Source organism: Grus americana, chromosome 4, assembly GCF_028858705.1.
Source record: "Grus americana isolate bGruAme1 chromosome 4, bGruAme1.mat, whole genome shotgun sequence".
Lineage (NCBI taxonomy): Eukaryota > Metazoa > Chordata > Aves > Gruiformes > Gruidae > Grus > Grus americana.
Window position 1 is genome coordinate 49667479 of NC_072855.1, and position 11726 is coordinate 49679204.

The following is an 11726-nucleotide window of genomic DNA, read 5'->3' on the forward strand; positions in this document are numbered from 1 at the left end:
ACAAAAAAGTGTCAAGCTTGTGTTGAAAAATGTGAAAATCTCAATAAAATTGATAACTTGAGGATAAAGTAGTAGTTTGCTGCTCAGAGCTGCTTGAGGATTGGGGAGAAATGTCTTCATTTAGCATCCTGTTCTATCAATCTAGAAAGGAGGGAAATGGCAGAGACCTTATTGTTGGCCTCTTAAAAAGCTTTACCTTTTATGAGGAAAAGTACATGATAAATATGTATATTTTAACCAAATGTAGCAAAATAATGTATTTTAAATGCGGAGTTCTTCTAAATGTATTCAGGTTGAAACTTGTCACAGTCAATATTCCTTGCCAACTAATTACATAACAATGAAACTGGTTTTTTGCTACCTGGGTAGTCTGAAGCTGAAGTTTGCTCTCAAATTCTGATGTTATGAAATCTTTTAGACAATGTTAAAAATTGTATTGATAGTTTCTGCATGAAATGCGATTTGATGCACAAACCTGATGAATTACAATAGTTTCTGAACCTGTTTGTAGGATATTTTTGCTGTTCACTTTGATAAAGTAATGAAATAAGTGAATAAGGAGTATTTTTTTTTGTCTTCAAAGCACTATCTTCAGGCCTGCAGGGATGGCACTGTCTGTTTTTCAGGGTTGGCTATGTTTCATCATCAACTTCCCAGGTGGTGTAATAACACCCTTTACGCCCAGCTGCAGAGCTGGTAAGCCATATATTGTTTCAATAAAATAAAACAATACTGGGCATAGAGTTATTTTATTGATTGGATTTTCAGTAACAAACTACTGAACCATGGAAGGAAATTAAGGATTTCTTGTAAATCAAGGTTTCACATCTGAGTCTGCAGAAAAGCTCTGCTGTGTTGGTGAGTTCCTGGCTTTAGAAGGTGATTAGCTGAACCTTTCAAAAGAAGTTATGATCACCGCTGCTGTTCCTGGTTGTGGATATATCAGAACTCTACCCTGGGATAGCAGCTGACGGATCTGCTGCTTATACTGAGAATGTGTCAACAAGGCCTACAGATAGCGGCAGCTCAACTTCTTGGCAGTAATACAGTTAAACAGAGGCCTGAAAATTCTGATATCAAAGTTTACTTGATCAAAGATCAAGGATGTTGGTGAGGCTCCTGAATGGAAAAAAAAAATTGTGGAAGGCAGCTTAGAGTTCATACTTGCAAGAGACCTTGAGCTGCCTTCCTGAATATCTGATCTGAGAGGTCCTAGTCTTCATTCTGCTCCTGGAGAGGGTTTTGGCAGCATCTTCATAGCAACTTCATAGTTGCAAGGCATATGTAAATGCTTAAACTGTTAAATGGTGTTGTAGGGTAATTGCAGTTCTACTTGGCACCTGGGACTAGTTCTGCTCATACCCTGACATGACTTACGTCCTCACACAAAGCTAAAGCTCATTACAGGAACAAACTCCTGGTTTCACAGCTGACTTCCCCTGAAGCATGTGATGAAAGAAAAAGATGCACAGAGATAACCTTTCTCTATGCCACACTGTCTGGTGACTCAGCTCCCAGGTCAGATCTCAGCTAGTTCTGCAGACTGTCATGCTATGCAACTTGCTCTTTTCTCTGGGTGTGAAGTGTGCGTTAGCTTTATCAGCAAGGCAAGATGGTATGTTGGTTATGGTTATTTTATTAAAAAAAAAAATCTTCCACGATCATCACTAAGTTCCAAAAGATCAATTAAGCCAGGTGGAACAATTTCCAGCACTAGGAGTTGTTTCACAGAGAAATTGCTGGAATCAAGTAGCAGGCAATGCCTGCCTGTACAGCTGTCCAAAAGCTGAAAATGCAATATTTGTACACAGGCTGTTGTCTACTTGGCACCAATTGCAAGTGGTGTATTTATCCCTCCTTATTAAAGCAAATCGGTGTTAGCTCTTAATGTTTTCAGAGTACCTATCACCCAGTGATCCTGGTACAGAAATAGCCCAGCTGCCTCCAAACTATATGAACAAAAGCACCCAAAAAAAAAAAAAATTGATGGAGATGCAGTCTGTACCAACAGACAATGCTGTTGTCTCATCTGTAATGAAACAGATGATATAGTCAGGTCCGTTGTTCTCCTTCTGTACCTATTGGGGCAGTTTGGGGTTAAGTGCTGCGTGGGAGAGGCTCCATCTCCCTTTTGCTGAAACCTTCCTCTGCAGCTGATTCTCTTGCTTTACCTTGACTAGAGTAGCTTTCACTTTCTGACATTGCTGTTTCTATTGCAGCTGTGTTTTGCTGGTGCTAATGAAAATAATCAGCAGGCTCCCTTTGTGGCCTGTATTTCTTATCTCCCACTGTCTTCCCTCTTATAGTCTTATATAGTTCCCTCTCTTCCTGCTGAGTGTCAATGTTTCTTCAGTAAGGAAGTGACAAGCACTGGCAAAAAGTACATTTTGCTGGGAATGGCTGGAGTAGATTGAGATGAAGTCAAGGGAGCAAACCGTCAGGCTGTGAATTGACCTTTGTGGGCAGTATGTCTGTCAAAAGAACTTTTTTTAGCCTTCTGTCAGAGAAGCGTTTTTGTCAAGGGTACAGTATTGGCAGCCGGTGGCTGGAGCGGGTTAAGGACTGGTGAGCTGGCAGGGTGGAGAAGACCTGAAAACATCCTCTCCATCCTACCTTAGTCTCCTGGTTTTTGGCTGGGATAGAGTGAATTTTCACAAGAAGCTGGGAGAGGACACAGCCAGGACAGCTGACCCAGTCTGGCCAAAGGGTATTCTATACCGTGTGATGTCATGCTTGGTATATAAAAGGGGGCTGACCTGGGAGGAGGAGTTGCTGCTCAGAGAGCCAGCATCAGGTTCCAGGGAGTGAGCAAACTGCATTTGTATATTCTTTTGTAAGTACTGTTGTAGTTATTTTCCTCATCCTTTGCTGTCTCGGTAATCTGTCCTTATCCCAACCCACAAGTTTTACCTTTTTCTTCTGATTCTCCTCCCCACCTCACTGGAAAAGTAAGCGAGCAGCCACATAGTGCTTAGCTGCTGGCTGGGGCTAAACCATGGCGCTTAGGAATGACTAAGAGTTGTATAACCGGGAAGCTGGCCTACGATGTGCTAGCTCAGCCTCTCCACAGACATGCCATTGCAAATCCTGTAGGTAGGTGTATGTTTAAAGATATCAGGTGCTTCTGAAAATGCCATGATGCTAGTGCCAAGCACAAAAAAAGGGGACTTGGCCCTGCACCCATGTTTCTTTCCCGCTGCAGTGTGTCTTGGAACGAACTGAGAAGGCCAGAAATGGAAAGAGCAGCAGGCAAGCACGACGAAGGCTAGCAAGTTTACACCTGCACTAGCCAGAGCCAGGCTTGCAGGTGGAGCCTTTGCCCCAGTATGTCCTGTCTGCTCGCTTTTCTCACGCAACAGCAGGAACTGCTAGGCAGCTCTAAGAGCGGTTATGTCGGGATTATTTTACAGGGCTTGAAAGTTTCATCCTGCATCCCTAAAGTCGTCCTAAGGGCAATTATCAGTGATACGTGTTGACGCCTTTTGCTCTGAGGACCATCTCAGCCACAGCCCAATTCAATTTTCAAACTATCCACCATGAAGTTTGGTGGAGACAAATCGCCGTCTGCTTAAAAACCAAGCTCTCTGAGTTACCGCACGGGGGAATATTTGCTCATTTACTGGATTTGCCTTGACTTCCCTGGCACTGAGACTCCTGTGCAGTCTTTGCTCTACAGCTGTAGTCAGATGTCGTTGTACAGGACCCTCTGAGACTTGGCCCTGAGAATTGTGGTCCTGCTAGCCATCTTCTGCAGGCCTCCTGTGCGCTGGAACTACCAGCAATCGAAAATACCTTTTTCTGCTGCTGAGTAATGGGAGTCATTCATCTCCCAGTCAACTCCTGTAGTCATTTTCATGTCATTTAGCAGCTGTAAATGCATCACATCTGCTTTTAACAGACAGAAAACAATTATGGTTGAAGGAAAGAGGAAAAAAACCCAACCACATAATAAATGTAGATAAAATGTTGAAGTGGAACAACTTTGCAGAGCTGACCTTCATCCTAGGAATACTTTATCAACGTTATTTTCCCAAGAGGAGGAGTAGTCTATTGCTGTGGATTTGAATAATACCATCAGTGCTTTCTGCACAACTCCAGCCAGAGTGGAAGACTTAGAACTGTGACAGGTTTGGTGTTCAGTAAAGTCAGACCTGTTTGGGGCTCTTTGTAGTTTGATACACAGCTTGCAAAGAATTGGCAGCAGTTACAAGCAAAGTTAGATCAGTGCAGAAATTCATGTGGTTGCAAGCATAGACAGAAACAAACTGATCTGTGCTATTTCTGCAACCGAGGTCAAAATCAAGCTCAAAGTAGGCTGAAACAGCTCTGAAAGTTGTTCCCATCTTTGCTTTGAGTCAAGGAGATTCTGTTCAGCTCAAACTGTCATCTGCTGCTGACACCTACTGTCAGCAATGAAGTGCTATTTTCCATCCGTAGGCAAATCCCGCGTCCTCATCCTGACTATTAGAAATCCAGCCAGGCCCCCTGGGTCACACAGCTTGGCTGGTTAATTCTACGTGCTCTCCTTCGTAACAGGTGGAAGGATGTATTTGCTTTTTAACAAGGAGCTGGAGATTAGGCTGTAACTAAGTGAATGTGTATAGAGCTGAAACAGTGCAAGCATAAGCGATGAGAGGAAAACCACTGTTGAATCAAGTAATCCAGTTTTGCCCGAGATACTAACACATTCCCTCAGCCGATGCAGAAAATTAGGGTTTGGACAGATACTGACTTTTACATTGCAAAGCTGCCCCGTGCATAACTGAGAAACAGAACTTTCTGCAGCAGCGGAGAGAGAAACACAACACGAACCGTCTCCGTCAGCGTTCAACCTGAGCAGAGCGGGCGAGAGCGAGGAGTCCCAGGCAGGAGCTGGTGAGCGTTTCCAGCCTGAACGTGCTACGGAGGCATCTGTTCCTCTCCAGCCTTTGTTTGCTCAAGCACCTGAGAGGCCTCGTGGAGCAATGAGTGCTACCACTCAGCTTCAGCTTGGCGGGCCTCCAAGCCAAGAGGTTGCAGGCGAGGGAAGATTGTATTTGATGACCTTTGGACAGCGTGTCAGGAGAGGCCCGGGAAGACAGCTGAGCTACAGGAATGCTTCATGCTCTGGAATGACAAATGAAGCAAGGGCAAGGAATGGTCAGCGACAGAGATCTTTGGAAAAAAAAAACACAACGATGTAGGATGCTCTGGTGAAGCCAGTCGACGTACTGGAGGGTGTTCTTGTGCGATGCGGCTGCAGCGCGCCGAAGGAGCTGCATCCCCCAGTCGTGGCTTATGAGGTCACTCTATACATTCAGCTGCTGGGTCAGGCTGTCCCTGCTGTTCTCTTCCTCTGCTCCTGAACATATGGCCTAACACATTTTCATAATCTTGCCAGCTCAGAGATACATGCACCTCAAATTACAGGCCCTCTGGTTTATGAAACGCCTCACCGCAGCACGTTTTAAAGGCCAAAACCAAAGGTGAGATGGAAAGGATTAGGCAATTTCTCAGAAAGTCAACACATCGATGACTGAGTCATTATGTGACTTCCGGCTCAGAAACCCCTAGACCTTGAATTCCAGAGGCAGAAAGTGTTAATGGCGTCTGTCAGAGTTGGGGTGCTGTGGTGGACAGAGCTTTCCTCCCAGGCAGTATGTCAGCTCTTACATCCTTATCTACGAGGATGAGTCCACTGGCACAGCCTCCTAGTACAGAAAGGTAATGCTAGCTGAAAAGCACTTTTCCCAGTTTACTGAAATTCTGCAAACAGCAGGCCTGTAATTGCACTAGAGCTTTTGTTGGTGTAGGTGGAAGGAGAGAAGAGTACAGGTTATTTTGTGTTCCTGTCCCAATATACGTTCTTGGCAGAAAATTAAATGTAGACCAAATAAAGTTACAATAGTTAGCACCCCCTTATTCAGCATTGCTGTTGGACTGATGATTTGAAGAAGAAGTTGCCCTTGGTGTAGTCAGACACCTTCACGCTCTGCAGACAAGACTGTTCAACAAGTGTTAATTTTTCAAAGCACCAGACAAGGGCAGGTAACACTGTTACCTGTCTTCCAGGAAAGTTTGTGCATGAAACACTAATGTTAAGATTATGACAATGAAAAAAAATCCACATTCTTTCATCTCAGTAAGTGGCCTGATTTTCCATTGAAATCAGGAGAAAAGGCGTAGTCAACATTTTGGGCAACCGTGCCATTTTTACTGAACATCCTAAATAAACAAAAAGACAACTATTAAACACTTTATTTGCATTTCAGGAGATGGAGCTGTAGTCTGTGCCATATTACAGCGTGTGCTATATTATAGCGGTCATGTAACATCTAGATCTACAGAAGATCGATCTGAAGATCTCACAGATCTTAACAAATAAAATCTCAGTGCACTAGTCCGCATTTCCGCCCAAGACAGGAATGTTGTAGGAGCTTCTTCTAGCCATAGCACTCTGCTTTTGTAAGTCGGGTTAGACTTGTAGGGAGAGGAAATACCTTTTATTAGGCTGAAACAGAGCTTGCATTTTGCTTTTTCTTCACTCTTTTTCTTCAATAAGCTTTTTCACCTTATTTTTCCCCAACATCTTGCCTTGCTCCTGAAGCACCCCGAGTTCATTCAAATGACCATTGCATCTGTCCCGGAGGAGATCTCCGAGCGGGCTGGCAAGGGGAGAGTTAACAGGACTGGCACGATTTTCCTGTCCTGCAGTAGTGCCTCGGGGCCCCAGCGCAAACCGGGAGAGGAAACCGATCGTACTGGGCACCGCATCCCCCCCAGTAAGCCACAATCCCGGTCCTGCTGGGCCCGCAGACAAAAGGCTGGGGGCAGGGATCACCCTGCAGGGATGGGTGGGATGCGGTTTTTCCGGTTTCTTTCTTACCTTGTGGGGCAGAGTTTTGTTAGTCCGAGATGAGCTGCAGAGATACTCGAAAGAAAAGAGTGAAAAGGGAGACATTCATAACCGGGGTGTGAGACTGAACTGCCCATCTAGGTCAATCAATCGGGGAGGCGGCAGCTGTTACCGAGAGCCATCAGTTTGGGGCTTCCCCCCCCCCCCCCCGGCTTCCCATTCAAAAAAAAAAAACCCACAATAGAAAAGACTTTTTCTCTGCACAGAGCACTGAATTTTCCATATATAAAAGAAATGTTAGGCCTCGCTTAAATCTGGGCATTAGCCAGTATTGTACTGGTGTGGGTGCATCGCTGAAACCTCACTTGAAACCGTGCCGCAAGCCCAGAGCTTACCCTGGGAACAGAAAGGCAAAAAACACTCTCGGGGGCTTTTTCCAGCCGGTGGATGGGTGTCCTGCCCTGTGCGGCATCACCAAGAGTTCAGCCTTTGGAAAAGCCTGTGAAATCCAGGGAAGTGTGCGGAGAGTGTGCTTGGGAAAATGCTTGTACGCTTCACTGATTCTCGGGGATTATTTCAGGCTGGTAAAACGATGTTTCTGTTGACTGAACGATTACTGGAGGTGAAGTGGAAAGGACATCTAGTTTAGATGTTTATTTAGGCTACGTTTTCATTTTTCTCTCCCAGTACAGTTGCACTGGTGCAAACAGCAAAGGTTGGAGAGCTGGGCTGGAGAGAACAGTGACTTGACACAAGGGGATTGCATCCTCACGTCTCCTGGAAAAAAACCTCTGTGCGCTGAAGCAAGCGGCAAAGATGCTTTTACTGCATCTCTACATAACGCTGGATGTATTTCGCTCTTACCGCATGATTTAGGGTTACCCTTCCCTCACTACTGTCTGATCTCTGACCTCTTTTGTCCCTGGTACTGGAAAGGTATGGCTCTTCCAGAGAGTTAAACTGGGGATTAAATATTGCCTGGTTGTCAGAGGACGAGCTTGTGCTGCAAGCAAGGTGGGAGAGCAGGCAGCGGCTCCGGTGCTGGGGAAGGTACAGCGAAGACTCGGGTGAAGGAGGGAACAGAGGAAGAAAGTGCTCGATTAAAGATGAGGTGAACATCCCATCCCAAATGGGTTTGGCTGAGTGACACTTCCAAGCCAGCGGGCATAGGACGCCTGGTGAGAAGCAGGAGGGAGAGGATTGTGGGTTACACCCAGAGGTGTTTAGGAAAGTTAGGTGGGATTTCTGAACCTGAGGTGAATAAGGCAGGCTCTTCCCAGCAGGAGAGTTACTGAGAGCAGACGTGCGGCGTGAAGTTTGACTTGCTGGGAATGAAGGGGAAACCAAGGTAGAGGACCCGTGGTCAGCTGAGCCTGCCTTACAACCACAGGTTCTTTCTAAAGAGGGCCTTCTTCCTTCCTTATTCTTCCTCTTACCCAGTACTTGCCCATTACATCCTCTCTCCTCCCCGCATAATCCCTGTGGCTGTCGATTAGCCAGTGGCAAAGAGCAGGGAGCCGTTGCTTAAGAAACAACTGCTCACCCAGAGAACTGTTGTCAAACACCAGGCATGGCACACCGTTCCCTACCCTGCCATCGCCCGAAAGACGTACCGCTCCAAATCCGGTTACACCAGTGCAAACTCCTCTGCTCCCAGATGAGAAAGGCTTTTAAAAACAGTTTTATGTGTGGCAGATGCACCTCTGTTTAGGCTGTGGCACTGTAACTCCACGTACAGCATTACCCTGCCCTCCAAACAGTTACTCGGGCAACTTTATTTGTCTGGTTTAGAAGGCAGGAATCGCTGCAGAGGATTAGGTGTGATGTGCCTAGCCCCGACATCCGACTGCATGCCTTCCAGCTGCAAACTTGCGAGCACGTTTTCCACAGCCCTTGGTACCCACCGGCTCTCCCTTCCGTGACCTGCAATCATTTGGAAACCCAACCACATAAATGGGAGCTGTGTAAAGTCTGACGGCACAAAATTAACCGTTCGGAGCATCTTGGAACGAAGGGGACTTGGCAGGATGCATTTGTGCCGGGTTCGTGCTTTGAGTCAGATGGCTGTGGTGGGTTAGGTCCGGCAGTGGCAGCCTCAACGCTGGATTTACCGCTCGGTAAAATCGCGGCCGCAGCAGTTGGTAACAGGACACGTTAGGAGCCAAAGAACGTTTTGAAAAGGCTATGTAAAACCAGCTAGAAATATTAAGCCTGACTGCTTGTAGAGAAATGTCCTGTGAATAGAAAAATGACTTTCAGTAAGTACTTACCTGAAGAGTCTTTGCCTTAGTTGAGCATGGTATTTTGCACTGTATGAAACTATGACTTCGCTGAAGTTTGCCCCTTCACAGTACCCGCTGCCATGCAAGCAGGTAGCAAAAACATAACGAATGTAATCTGTTCTGTTTGCTTTTCTGCAAGAGCTAGGAATGAGTAGCTAAATCCAGATAACCATCTGTAAACTGGTAATCTCAGAAACTGACCCTGCATTACATTAATTTTTAGGCAGAAGAGCTAACGTGGCATTTCCACTGACCCTGCAAGGTGGGATAAGCTGGTGCTGATGACCAAAGAGGAGCTTTTTGGAGAGGTCGTTTTAATACGTGTTGTTTTACTGATCCCGTTCACCACATAGATACAGAAAACTTCATGTTAGAAGGAGGAGGAGATGCCACGGTGGAATGGCTGTGAGTTGGAGAATTTTCCTGAGTATTTGAAAAAAATAATTTATGAGATTCCTGTCATCATGAGACCTACATATTCTGAAAGCTGTAGAAAGAGCTTTTTCATTAAAGCCAGAATTTCTGAAATGCAAGTGATGCTGCATAGGGCCTGCAATTTGGTCCCATTCTGACCTTCAAACACGAGATGTGTTATAAGTAGCAAATGACGCAAACCAAAACAAACGGAGACCTTTTTTAACCCAGGCAGCAGTGTTTTTTCTCCACTAGCACCAAAAGAGAGTCCTTTCAGAGCACAATACTGCCAAGTGTATATAACCTGTGATGCTCTGAATAGCTTTTTACAAGTTCAGTGGAGGGAGCCTACATTGTATTTTTAAAGCAAGTGCTTGTAGGGTCTATTTTCCTGGCAGTGAAGCAATTAATATTTAAGTTTTTTAGAACACTGGAACCATAAACACATTTTTACAACATTAACATAGACAGTTACAGCAAATTGGCGTACCCACAGAGTACAAAAGTTGAGAAATCTGGTCAGACTGGTTTCTGAAAGGCAAAAGAGATCTCTGTTGAAGTGATAAACATTAAAATACTATTAAGATAACATTAAGAGCTGTGCTTTCAGAGAAGCCTAAGCAATCTGGTCACTCAAAAAAAACCCCAACAACCCAGATGAGGAAAACCAGACGGTGAAAAAAAAAGCGCTTCCAGTGAATGAACCTAAAAGGGCACTTATGTCAAATCCAATTGTGAAATTGTACACAAAGGAAAGAACCTAAGTTCCCTTAGGAACCTCCAGTCATCTAAAATGCTTTAACAGTGCTGAATGCAGTGCCTTTATTTTTATAACAGATGGATGTTGATATTGAGGTATGCTTTCTATTACAAACCCAGTTTCAACTCCCTGCTCCCCAGCTGATCCAGAATGGAAACAATCCATCTTTGCGTTAACGTCAAGTTTCTTGTTTTGGCAGAAGTTTTTATTTACTATTGCATTTTTTTGCAGACATTACAGACTTTGATGTGGATCATTTCTTTCAGGATACATATTCACTGCAGAATTATCTACATTCAAGCTGCTCAAAAGCATCCCGACCACAAAATAATTGCTGTAGCCACTTCCGTGAGCCGCTAAGATTTCTTGGGGTGCACATGTGGGATTTTTTGGAAAGCACTGCAGAACTAACAGCACTTGACTGCTGGCGCAGCTAAGAGGTGGCGTAACTTGAGTTTTAACCTATAAATCTGATGGGGCAGCCACTAGAGTTGAGGGGGTTTGTGAATGGCTCAGACTTGACTTAGGGGCAATGCTCAACTCAGAGCTCAAAGGGGCTTTTCACTGGGGAACGCATCTTTTGTGCTGGGCTGGGATAAGGAGAGCATTGAGCAAAGAGCTGTCTGCGAAAAAGGCGAGTTCTTCAGGAAGAGGGGTAGGCAACCGCGATGTCGAAACCACTTTTGAAAGCTGGACTGAAAGTTGGGTTGGATTTTTTGGAGCCAAATAGTCTGAGCCAGTTGCAGCCGTATCTTTTGGAAAGGCAAAGCTTTGATGTGAGTCTGTCCTGCCATGCGCTGAGTTTCTCTGCCCAAAGAGCAGCTCAGAACTGCAGCCTGTGCTAATGCCAGAGCACGGCTGCGGTCCAAGCACCCCACTCCAAAACACGGGAAATTATCCTGAGAGCGGCAAAGCAGGAGGAAAGACACCTGGAGGTTTGCAAGAGCCTGATGCTTTGGCAAGGGAGCTCAGGTTAAGACTTTAGGGCAACCTCTTTCAAATAAATCTATAACATATTATATATAAATCTGTATAAATCCAGAACATAACGTACCTGTGTGACAGAGTTCCTCTGTAATGACGGGCGGGCATATAGGGATGTTGGAGAAAGGAGCTTGCCCTTGGGAACCAGAAATACCTAAGTAGAAGCGGGGCCAGTTGGGAAGATACGCAAGCACGGTTGGCATTTCTGTAACTGCTAATGAATGAGTCTTTGGGGAAAAAAAAACCCCAAAACAATGAAGAAACTCTTCTAGAAATGTAAATTGTAAAAGGCTGTTAAACATTTTTCAAAAGAGGTGGGAAACATCAAAATTCCTTTAAAATAACTTAGAAAATGAAGCCTTATTGAAAGAAAGCCAGGTTCTTGGGTTATTTATGTGCTTGGCTAAGTTTTAACCAGCAGCTTTCTGAAAGCTGGAAGTGCCATGTTAGA

General features: G+C 45.0%; 1 protein-coding gene across 1 annotated transcript in view; it reads right to left on the reverse strand.

The window, feature by feature from the left end:
* Positions 1–11726, reverse strand: part of LOC129205924 (signal recognition particle subunit SRP72) — a 79481-nt gene that overhangs the window by 32111 nt on the left and 35644 nt on the right. The gene's annotated exons all lie outside the window — the stretch shown is intronic.